Below are 12,350 nucleotides of genomic sequence, written 5' to 3' on the forward strand. Positions count from 1 at the left end.
ATATATATATATATATATATATATATATATATATATATAGCAGGGAAGGAAAATATTTTGTGGGAGAGTCAGGGTTGCAATTTTAAAGTAGTTTTTCTGGAAAGTTTTCAAGAAGAAATAAAGTCTGGAAGGAAGGAAAAGAGAAGTCATGTAATTGTAAAAAAAAAAAAAAAATTCCTGGCAGAGAGAAAAGCAAGCCAAAACAGCCTGAAGCAGGAGAATGCCTGGTGTGAGGAAATGGTCAATATGGATAAAAGAGGTGAACTGCAGAGAAAAATAATGAATAATAAGATGAACAAAATAATGGTGGCACCAGATTAGGTGGAACCTTTTGAATCAGAGGAAGGACTTTAGCTTTTACTCCAAGTGAGGTGGGAAGACAGGCAGTTCTGAACAAAGAAGTGACATTATCTTCTTTATTTTCCAACAGACTCATTCTGTGTAGTGGGTTGGGAATAAATGTAGGAGCAGGGATAGATGCTGGAAAACAAATTAGAGGGCTGATATAATTATCCCCATGAGTCATGGTTTATTTGGGACAGAGTGAAGCACCATGTTGGGGATGGAAAGTGGTTGGATCCTTGATATGTTTTTAAAATAGAACTGAGAGTATTTCCTGAAATCTAGGGTATTAGTGTGAGGGAAAGAGAGGTATTGGGAGGGACTCCAGCATTTTTGTCTTTAATGGATTTCAGTTCTGGATATACTGCAGTTGAGAAGCCAAGTGGGTATTGAGTGTCAAGTAGCAAATTGATTAGGATTCAGTTAGAGAACCCAAACCAGTAAGAATGGTATGGAAGAATGGGTTTATTATAGAGATAAGACTTCCAAAATTATTGGAACTGATGAAGAATTTTTTTAGGAAAGCTGTACCTTTTGTATCTGGTGGTGGTCCTGAAATCACTCTTCCAAAACAAGGTGGGCAGTTGGGGAGAAAACAGTGAAACAGATTTAGCAGTACAGAGCAAACCCTAAAACAGTATGAACAATCTAGAATGACAAAATGGAACCTGCGAGAACAAACTGGAACATGGGTCTCTCTCTCACTCCCTCTTATCCTGATGAGGATTGGCTTGGAGAAGAAACTGGAGGGACTTCTGGGTGGCTCAGTCAGTTAAGCGTCCAACTCTGGCTCAGGTCATGATCTCATGGTTCATGATTTTGAGCCTGCGTCGGGCTCTGTGCTGACAGCTCAGAGCCTGGACCCTGCTTCGGATTCTGTGTCTCTCTCTCTCTGCCTCTCCCCTTCTTGTCCTCTCTCTCTCTCTCTCTCTCTCTCTTTCTTTCAAAGATAAATAAACATGAAAAAGAAGAAGAGGAAGAAGAGGAAGGAAAAGAAAAGAAGAAGAAGAGGAGGAGGAGGAGGAGGGGGAGGAGGAAGGAGAAAAGAAAGAGAAGAAGAAGAAGAAGAAACTGGATCACTTTGCTACAGAGAACATGGTGTGCTTGGTCCCAAACCAGAGAAGTTGAAAAGAGAAAATGTAATAGCAGCCAGAAAAGATGGATATTGTGACCTTCCTCATTAACAAAGGGAGCCAGATCAGTGAAAATGTGTGTGAGCAACAACAGGCCTGCTGAATGGCCATTGCTTTACCTCCAAGTCTCATTTCCCCCTCTGTGGTCAACCCTAACTTGGAAATATTAACCCAGATAAGCCAGGTTGACATAGTACAAAACTACCACATCTAGGCAGTTACAGAGTGTGTCTAGAATGCAGGAAGGAGAAAGGGGCTTAAAGTATACACCTGGATTTATTCCTTTAGCGGTAATACCCAGTGATTGGATAACATCACCTGAAACATATTGCTGGAAAGTAGAAAAGTGTCTAAGAATGAAGCCCCAGAGCACTCTAATTTTTTGATATTAAGGATATGAGGAAGAACTTGCCAAGGACTCGAGTAGTAACAGAGTATAGCATGAAAATCTTATAAGGATTGGATCCAAAAAGTCAAGTGAAAACAGGGTGATTCAAGAAGGGAAAATGATTGTTTCTCCTCCCCTGCCCCGACCATTATTGAACTCCCCCATTGGGAAAATGGACCTTGGAGTTTCATTCAAATTGTTTCCCCAGACATAATAAAGAGTAGAAGACAGTACCAGTTTTTTTCTATGTCATTAGATGACAGAATCACTTGAAATACATATTTCCTTTCTAAATGAGAAAAATGTTTATTAAGAAAACAACAATTTAACAGCTCTCCCTTATGAGAATTTTATGGACTAGAGCACAATCTGAAGACAATTACAGTTTCAGTCATAAACACACTGCGTAGGGTGCTTATTTTATAACCAGAAGGTTGCTGAAGTTTGTGACATGCTGACATAAATATGTTATTAAAATTACAATGTTTGGTGGTAATTGTGATTAAACTCTTGGACAGCAGCTCCTCCAAAGAATGCAGCAATCATGTAGCCTCCTATCAGCAAATTTGTAGACATAATAATCTTTTACCATTACAGATAGCTTATGTTCCTTTTTTTAAAATTTTTTTTAAGTGTATTTATTTTTTAAGTGTATGAGAGAGAGAAAGAGAGAGCGAGAGCGAGCACGAGTGGGGGAGGGGCACAGAGAGAGGAAGACACAGAATCTGAAGCAGACTCCAGGCTCTGAGCTGTCAGCACAGAGCCTGATGCGGGGCTCGAACTCACTAACTGTTAGATCATGACCTGAGCCGAAGTCAGACCCTTAACCAACTGAGCCACCCAGGCACCCCATGATAACTTATATTCCTAAAGGAAGCCAATGAGAAGTCTTTCCTGTATTTTCTTCAGTCTGATAGTCAGATACCCCTTGTGGTCTACCATATTGTTTATGAAATTTTTTAACATTCCATAAGATTAAGTACAACACAGCCCCATTATCTTGAATGCCAAACCTGGAAATACTTTCATCCATTTTAAATATGTTCAAACCATATTCTTAGTTAAGGGTCTACATGTTACAATGTGAAGAAATGGAGAATTGCTGCAGAATGATTTTAATTCTTTCTCTGTAACGGCCTCTCTTGCCTGGCCTATAGACTGTGGCATTTTATCAACATGATTAGTACAGCCCAAGCATCTTTCTTTGCTTTAATCTGCAATCATACAGGGAATTGTGCCTCAAACAGGTAAGTATCCTTGATCCCCCTTGGCCACAAAGCCCTTTAAGGTCTAAGCTAAAATCCAAACAGATGGAATCTGTTTGCTGATATTTTGCAAGAATCATCATTAAATATATCCTTAGTACTGATTGCGATCTGAGTTGTATTTATTGCTGTGTTTATGTTTTTAATTGTGGTTTATATACACAATGGAGTACTATGTGGCAATGAGAAAGAATGAAATATGGCCCTTTGTAGCAACATGGATGGAACTGGAGAGTGTTATGCTAAGTGAAATAAGCCATACAGAGAAAGACAGATACCACACGTTTTCACTCTTATGTGGATCCTGAGAAACTTAACAGAAGGCCATGGGGGAGGGGAAGGAAAAAAAAAAAAGTTAGGGAGGGAGGGAGCCAAACCATAAGAGACTCTTAAAAACTGAGAACAAACTGAGGGTTGATGGGGGGTGGGAGGGAGGGGAGGGGAGGTGATGGGCATTGAAGAGGGCATCTTTTGGGATGAGCACTGGGTGTTGTATGGAAACTAATTTGACAATAAATTTCATATAATAAAAATAAATAAATAAATAAAGTGACATAAAGTGGCAAAAAAAAAAAGCTTCTTCAAAATTATCTTCATCTTCTGGAGCCCCAATATCATTTCTTACAATCCTTTGTATAATCAAATCTCTGAGATTCTTTTTTCTTTACACATTTTAGATGTTAATCCATTTCTTCCACAGTTCCACTGTGCTAAATATTTAGCTACAATCAGTCAATGGAGTGTGGCTATGGGCCTTTTTTCCCCATATGATCCAAACCATAAGGCTATATAGACGTTCTCTCAGCTCAGGAAGTGGCTTTATCTAGTTGTGGATCTTCTAATACATTATCTGGGTAAAATTCTATTGCTGGGTGTTCTTTTATAATGACTATCCCATAGCCAACCATCTGTATATAGCCTACAGATTAAAAGAGAAGCATGGGAATTCCAGAAGTTTTCAGCTAAATGTAGTAATGTACTTTCAGGGAGCCTACTTGCAACCACGGTAGAAAACCTACAGAAAAAAAAAAAAAAAAAAAAAGCCATTGCTTCAGAAGGTTTTCTTAACTCTCTTCCAAAAACTAAATAGATACATTGTTATTTAATGCTTACAAGAATCTGCAACTTGAGCTACGTTCTTGCTGACACTGCTATCTTATAGGAAAAAGTGATGTTTTCAATATCTTCTCTGTAGATCTGATTTCCAGCGATAATGGTAAATGAATCGATACCTGGTAGTTCCAAGTTTTAAGAATTTCAGGTCCTGTGGCTGTTGGATCTATTAGGTAAACATAAGCAGATTCTAGAATCTCTTGCCCACAATTGATTACTACACAACTTCGGCTGCCCAGCCCCCAGAGAACAGCCAGCCTGCAAAGTACCACCATCACCTCCTGAAGTAATTTTTTTTTTGTTTTTGTTTTTTTGAATAGGTTCCACGTGGAAGTATTTTTTTTTAATCAGAAACCTTTCTGTCTCTTTTTCCAGCATTATTGAGATATAATTGACATATAACTTTGTGTAAGTGTAAGGTGTAGAACATAATGATTTGATACATTAAATACATTTTTTTAACCACAAATTTTTTTTTAATTTTTTTTAATTTTATTTTTTTAATTTACATCCAAATTAGTGAGCATCTAGTGCAACAATGATTTCAGAAGTAGATTACTTAATGCCCCTTATCCATTTAGCCCATCTCCCCTCCCACAACCCCTCCAGTAACCCTCTGTTTGTTCTCCATATTGAAGAGTCTCTTATGTTTTGTCCCCCTCCCTGTTTTTATATTATTTTTGTTTCCCTCCCCTTATGTGCATATGTTTTGTCTCTTAAAGTCCTCACATGAGTGAAGTCATATGACACTTGTCTTTCTCTAATTTCACTTAGCATAATACCCTCCAGTTCCATCCACATAGTTGCAAATGGCAAGATTTCATTCTTTTTGATTGCCGACTAATACTCCATTGTGTGTGTGTGTGTGTGTGTGTGTGTGTGTGTGTGTATAAAGATAAAGATGAATGGATAAAGAAGACGTGGTGTATATATACATGTATATATGTATACATGTATATATACACCACGTCTTCTTTATCCATTCATTCATCGATGAGCATTTGGGCTCTTTCCATACTCTGGCTATTGTTGATAGTGCTGCTATAAACATGGGGGTGCATGTGTCCCTTCGAAACAGCACACCTGTATCCCGTGGATAAATGCCTAGTAGTGCAATTGCTGGATCGTAGGGTAGTTCTATTTTTAGTTTTTTGAGGAACCTTCATACTGTTTTCCAGAGTGGCTGCACCAGCTTGCATTCCCTCATTAAAGACATTTTTAATATGCTTTAATATAGTGCAGGGATGAAGTTTAATATGAAACTGAAATTTCACTGTGAACATTTTCTGGTCATATGTTGTCCATTTCATTGATATAGAGTGTTACCTTGATGTTCTTGTTTAGTCAAATCTACGGGTGAGAGGAAGTGTACAAGGGAGTGAGAATAAACTACTTATCTGGAGCAAAAATAAAACCCTACAACTCTTGAGTTCAGATTTCATTTTAGGTCAGTTTTATACTAGTAAGTGAAGACCGCAGTATAAATTATATAAATGGTATAAACTACGAAGACTTTTTAACCTATCTGTCTTGTAGTCATTTTGTCAGTTGCTCTTCTACAGAGCTGGTGCTACAGTGTTTATTTCCAGCTCTCTAGTAGGGTCATTTAGCCTCTCTTTACCTTTAAAAATAGGGCTAAGTTGTTTGATTTACCTCAATGAGATGATATACTGCTGATGAGATAACATTTGTGAAACCAGTTGACTGCCTCACAAAATACTTGCCACTGTGATTTCAAAACCACCAACTAGATTGTTTTCCTATCTGAAGAACAAACCCCTGAAATTAGATGATTCCTTCAGCTTTACATGGGTTTGGAGCAAAGGGAGATTCTCTCCTGCAAGAAAGAATGTATGGTTGCCAAAGGTGGCCTGTCTGTCTCAGAGAAATCTTGAATGATTACATGATGTGTCCATGCATGTGCATTGGGAATGTACATCTCTGAAAGATACAGACGAAGCCCTCAAAGACAGACTCCAGTTCCTGGGAAAGCATCTATCTTCCCTGTGGACTGTTTTGAGGCATTACTATTTTCTAAGTTTTGCAGATTGTAAACCCAGATTATAAAATGGGAGACATTTTAGTCGACTTTATTTACCACTGACAACCCAGTTCTCAAAATTCTGCCCACTCTTCCTCCACATTTTACTAGCATGTCTAGTCTCTTTATCCTCTTCAATCTGCTTTGTTTCAAACTGCTGCAGTCTTCTCACTTTGAATGTTGTGATGATCTCCTTCCTGTTCTTGCTTTCATTATTCTGTTTCTCCCTTACTTTCTTCATATTCATGGCATATGTTCATCTTTGATCTGGTTTCCATTCTGTTGAACCTATGCTCTGCTACTTTCATGAATAGAGTTTTTGTTTTAGTTATTCTAAAAAACAAACAGCTTTCTGAAGATATGATGTGTTTTATACTTTAGCCTTTGCACATGTAATTTCTGTCTGAAATCCCCTTCTGTGGGAGCTGCAGTATGATGTGGTGATTGGTAGTTGCCGTAAGGATTGGTGGCTGGTGTAAAGATTTTGGAAGCTGGATGCTTGTGTTCAAGTCCTGTATCTTCCTTATTTACCTATATGACTTTGGGCAGTGTTTTTGAACTCTTTTTCCTTACTTCCTCGTCCTGAAAATGGAGATGATATCCCATCATCATCTGTCTTAAGAGTTTTTGTGAGGCACAAATGAGGTAATTAATGCATGAAAAGCACTTAGCACTATGCCATGAACACAGTTGACAACTGATACTATTATGTTGTTGTTGTTAATATATTTTGGCCAATTCCAGTGTATCTCCTGTTTAAGTTCCAATTTTCTTTCTTTGATTCTTTCTTTTTCTCTTTCTTTCTTTCTTTCTTTCTTTCTTTCTTTCTTTCCTGTTGTTTTTATTAAAACTTTTCACCACATTCTTTTCTCTACTATCAAGGGAATTAATCACTTTTGTCTGTGTGTGCCAATCTTCTGTATTCTATAGATGATCTTATAATGTAGAATTTACGTATTATTGGTATTCTAAATCTGTCTTACTCATTGGACTATGAGTCTTTCTTGATGTTAGGACCTAGGTTCTATTTCTTTTTCTTTTTTTTTTAATTTCTTTTTTAAATTTCTTTTTCTATTTTCTATTTTTCCCACTTTTTATTATAGAACCTATCATAAGACAGATGCTTAATAAATAAATTGAATATATGAATGAGGAGTAGAGTCAAAAGGAGTGTGTCAGAAAATACCCCTGGGAGGTCCAGTAGATATTACTGCTCTCTAATTTTGAAAAACATGTGACCCCTAGGGCTTGATAGAATTTTTTTCCTCAAACACATGAACGCTCTCTTTCCTAGTATTGTGAAATGAATACTTAGTAGAGAAGAGCCCTTTTCCTTTCAGTTATAACTTTGAAGAAATTCTTCTCTTGATTCCAACTAACTGACTTCTTCATTGACCCAAAAAGGTAAAATGATTTGTTCAGCAGAAAGTCCCAGATGGCTTCAGGCAGTTTTAGTTCAGCACACTTAAGGGAGCTCAATAGGAGAGATTTATACTGACATATGTCAGATTTTCTTCACAGTTCTTGGAGCTACAATTTTGGAAGCAACATTAATGAATATTCAGCAATATTTCCTGAACCATATTAATTTCACAAGTTGAGAATGGGAGAGAAAAGCTTTGGTTTTAATCTTTTTAACTCCTTGCTTAATTTAGACTGGAAATTAATAAATACAGATATTCATATATCCATAGTTAGATCACAACACATATGTCTTTTTTAAAGTGACAGCATTAGCGGATCTTTAATATTACTATTTAAAATTTTTTAATTTTATCACATAATAAATTACATGAATTTAAGTAAAAGAATTATAAAAGACATCAGTTATTAGCTCTCAGAGCCATTTTCTCTACTGTTTTTTTTGTTTTGTTTTGTGCATGTTAAAGGAAATTTTAAAAATCATCTCAGATGATAAACAGTTTAATTGGGAATTTAGCTTCAAGCATTTGAGATAAAATCGAATTAGATTTCTTAGTATTTTGATATTTGTCTTTAGTGTATAGGTTTGACAAATCATTTTATTATTGTTTGCCTCAATTATATACATCACCTGGTACAAAGGTACCGCCTACATGAGTGATGCATATAAAATAACTCTTCTCTGATGGCTTCAACCAAATGCTTGTTTTTATGATCAGCTTTGATCAGCTTTAAAAAGGCTCTCTTTTTTTAATTGAAGTATAGTTGGAACATAATATCACGTTAATTTCAGGTGTACAACATGGTGATTCCACAAGTCTTACATTACATGCTGTGCTTACCACAACTGTAGCTACCACCTGTCACCATACAATGCTATTACAATACCATTGAGTATATTCCCTATACTGTATCCTTTATCCTCGTGACTTATTCATTCCTAACTGGGGGCCTATATCTCCCACTCGCCTTCACCCATTTTGCCCATCTCCCTCTGGAAACCTTCAGTCTTTGTATTTATGGGTCTGTTTCTGCTAAACAAAAACTCTCTTAAATCAAGGACATATGGGGTTTGTTTTCAGCTTCCAGGTGGTTTAACCTCCACTCAGCTCAGTCAGTTACCCTTCATACTTTTATATAATTAATTTCAATGTGCCTTATCAAAATATATTGGTAAAACATAAAGAGAGGCAAGTAATACCTCAGTTTCTGGCCCACACTGAGTATCAAACAGAGCCACAGGATATAGACCAGTTTTATGTAAATGTCTAATGCCCTGAAGTGTTGTAATATGTGCTACATAGGGAAAGGATATTTGTTTCCTACCAGCAGGATGGTGGTCATACTGAGTTCTGTATTCCAGAGTGGTGTTGAATTTATACTTATATATCTACTTTATCTTCCCAGATCTGTGTAATAATGATGAAATATAACTTTTAGTGTAAAACAATAAGTTCTCTCCAAAACCAGGGTCATGTTCTGTTGACCAAGTCAGGAATGTCATGCATATATGTACCCAACTGAATAAAAAGGTCATGCAATAAAAATTAAGCTTGTGCTCTCATCCATTTACTCCATTCAGATTACTTTATTTTTGATGTTCACTATGTGATTATTAGAGCAACTCTCTACATATCTCTCCACTCCGATTATCTATGATGTGCAGTACGCTGGTGTGTTCTCGTAATGCCCTGCCCTTATTAAACTCAGTAGATGTTTGCAGTCGAGACTAGGCCTTTCTTGTAGCATGGCCCCTTTTCTGTATTGCCCCATCATATAATCTTGTTTTATTGTCTTTGTTACAATTCTCATTTTATATTTCATTTAACTGTTTATTTTTTGGCCTGCTTCTATTTTAAGGAGGGTACAGACCGTATTCATTTCAGTTTCTTCTGTATTCCTGGAACCAAGAATGATAATTGGCACGTAATTAGCACTGCGTGTTTAACTTGGAATGATCCAACAATTATCTTGAGGAATAGGTTTTTCAAGTCACACAATAAATGGAAAAAACAGGATACAAATAAAACCAGTTCTTCTGTAGCCAGAGCCCATTATCAATATTTTATATGCCATGACCTCATGACTCAAGGTTATTGCTTTGCCCTCATCTTAATCACACCCTACAAATACTAAATTTTCTAGTCAGATTAGAACAAATTCAGCCTTCCATGGATGGGGAATTGCCAGAGGTTTTCATGTTTAAGGCAGAGTCACATTCTTTGAGTAGATTTGCGTCTGAGCAAGGAAGGCACATTCTCTTTGAACTCTGCTAATTTATAATTCAGATTAAATAGCTCCAGACTCATAGAAGGGCAACCATCTCTTCACTGACACACTAAATTGCTATGATCCTTGGATTCTTCTGGATTGGACTGAATTCAGCTATTGGAAAAATGACCTCAAACAAGTAGTTATTGAGCACTTTGAGTACTGGGTTTATTATTATTATTATTATTATTATTATAAGCTTAATATCTGCTTGAAATTTATAATGTTGTTAAAATAGTTAACACAAAGATAACCTGAATTACTAAAGGCTAGTGTGTAAAATTCAAAATTCTTTTGACCTGATATAACCTGCAGATAACATCTGGAGAAGTGAGTTCTTTCATGCATGCATACATGCCAGTATTTATTAAGGGCACACGTTTTTTAGGTATTGCTTCAGCCTGGGAAAAAACTACATTTCAAAATGAATGTTAATTATTAATATGATACATTAATTACATTGATCAAGCAATCATTTCCCGCTCCACAAGGGAAGAAAACAAACACATGATTTATATGTTGTTTTTATTTTGCAAAGTTTCAAGATAGGATGTTTCTGTATTCAATACATTGATTTTACCTATAGCCTTACAACACTATTAGAAAAACTGCCAGTCCTTGTATGCTCCAGTTTGTTGATTTTCACATTGATTAAGTGCAAAGAGAGGCATAAATCAGAGTGTCCATATCTGTTTTTTTAGGTTCAGATATCCCATTGAGTTTACTAATACACACTTATGTTTAATGTAAGGTTCTCTACTTCATAGAATACATGATTGATGGATGACAACTTGGATGACCGCTTAAGCACTTTCTTTTCATATTATTTCATCTTACCCTCCATATTCAGTCTTCTGAAAATACTCATATATTTCTAGTTTGGATTCCAAATCTCATGGTGTTTCTTATTTCTGTTTTCCATACCCATAGCCCAACAAGCCAGTTACCAAATATTATCAATTTTGGAAGTATATCTCAATTCCTTATTTTTTTCTCACCATTCTCACTTTGAATGCCCTAATTTCAACTGTAGTCACACTCTGCATCCAGTGTTGTATTCTCCCAGTATGCTCCCACATGAATTTTGAATTGCCTTCTTTAGAACAGAAGTCCAAAGTTTCTTGTTGGTGTATGTCATGTATTATGTAAACTCTTTTGCAGTGAGGCATCCAGGGCTTTTGTGATCTGCCCCAATCTAATTTTGTAGTTTCATCTCCTATCCTTTTCTTCTAACTCCCTCACCATATAATCCCAGCCCCACCCTCACACACATTCTAGGCTTTTTTTAATGTGACACATATTTTCTTTCATGTGACATGCCATGGCATGCCATTCTTTCTTTGACCTGATATAACCTGCAGATAACATTTGGAGAAGTGAGTTGTTCTTTCATGCATGCATACATGCCAGTATGCATACATTCCTTCCAGACTTTATCTTCTTTATTTTTTTAATGTTTATTTATTTTTGAGAGAGAGAGAGAGAGAGAGAGAGAGAGAGAGAGAGAGAGAACACAAGCAGGGGAGGGGCAGAGAGAGAAAGAGACACAGAATCTGAAGCAGGCTCCAGACTTTGAGCTGTCAGTACAGAGCCCGATGCGGGGCTCGAACTCACTAGCTGTGAGATCATGACCTGAGCCAAAGTTGGACACTTAACCGACTGAGCCACCTGGGCGCCCCAGACTTTATCTTATTAATCTCCATGTATGCCTCAGGGCGCCTGGGTGGCTCAGTCAGTTGAGCATCCAACTTTGGCTTAGGTCATGATCTCATGGTTCATGATTTCAAGCCCCCTGTTGGGCTCTGTGCTGAAAGCTCAGAACCTGGAGCCTGCTTCAGATTCTGTGTCACTGTTTCTCTGTTTCTGCCCTTCCCCTACTCATACTCTGTCTCTCTGTTTCTCAAAAATAAAAACATTTAAAAATTTTTAAAAATAATAAATATTAAAAAGTTAAAAAAAAAATCTCCATGTATGCTTTAAGAACAAGCTCTCATTCTGCTTCCTTCTACTACTTTGTATAAACTCCATGGGGAAAGGCTTCTTATGCCACTGTGTGCTTAACCTATAATGACATTGTCCAGGCTCTATTATAAGGGTTTCTTTCCCTTTGTTTCTCTCAGTAGTCTGAAAGCTCCTTAAAGGTGTACACCAAGAGTTGGTGTGCTCTTGCGATTCCACAAAAATGTAAGAGAAGGCCTAGGCTATATAAAATACTCAGTAAACATCAAATGAACAAAATAGATTCATTCTTCATTCTCACTCTCCTTCAAATATCCACCATCTCCATGAATTCAATTTATGATTGATTTTAATGTAATCTATTGAGAAAGAGATTACAGCTCTCATTCTTTATACCTAACATCATCTCCTCAGCT

At 36.8% G+C, this 12,350-nt stretch overlaps 1 pseudogene; it reads right to left on the bottom strand.

The window, feature by feature from the left end:
• Positions 1-2,722: 2,722 nt before the first annotated feature.
• LOC125928976 (NEDD8-activating enzyme E1 regulatory subunit-like) lies at positions 2,723-12,003 on the bottom strand (annotated as a pseudogene).
• Between the last annotated feature and the right edge of the window lie 347 nt (positions 12,004-12,350).

The sequence above is a fragment of the Panthera uncia genome, chromosome D1, assembly GCF_023721935.1.
Source record: "Panthera uncia isolate 11264 chromosome D1, Puncia_PCG_1.0, whole genome shotgun sequence".
Classification (NCBI taxonomy): Eukaryota; Metazoa; Chordata; class Mammalia; order Carnivora; family Felidae; genus Panthera; species Panthera uncia.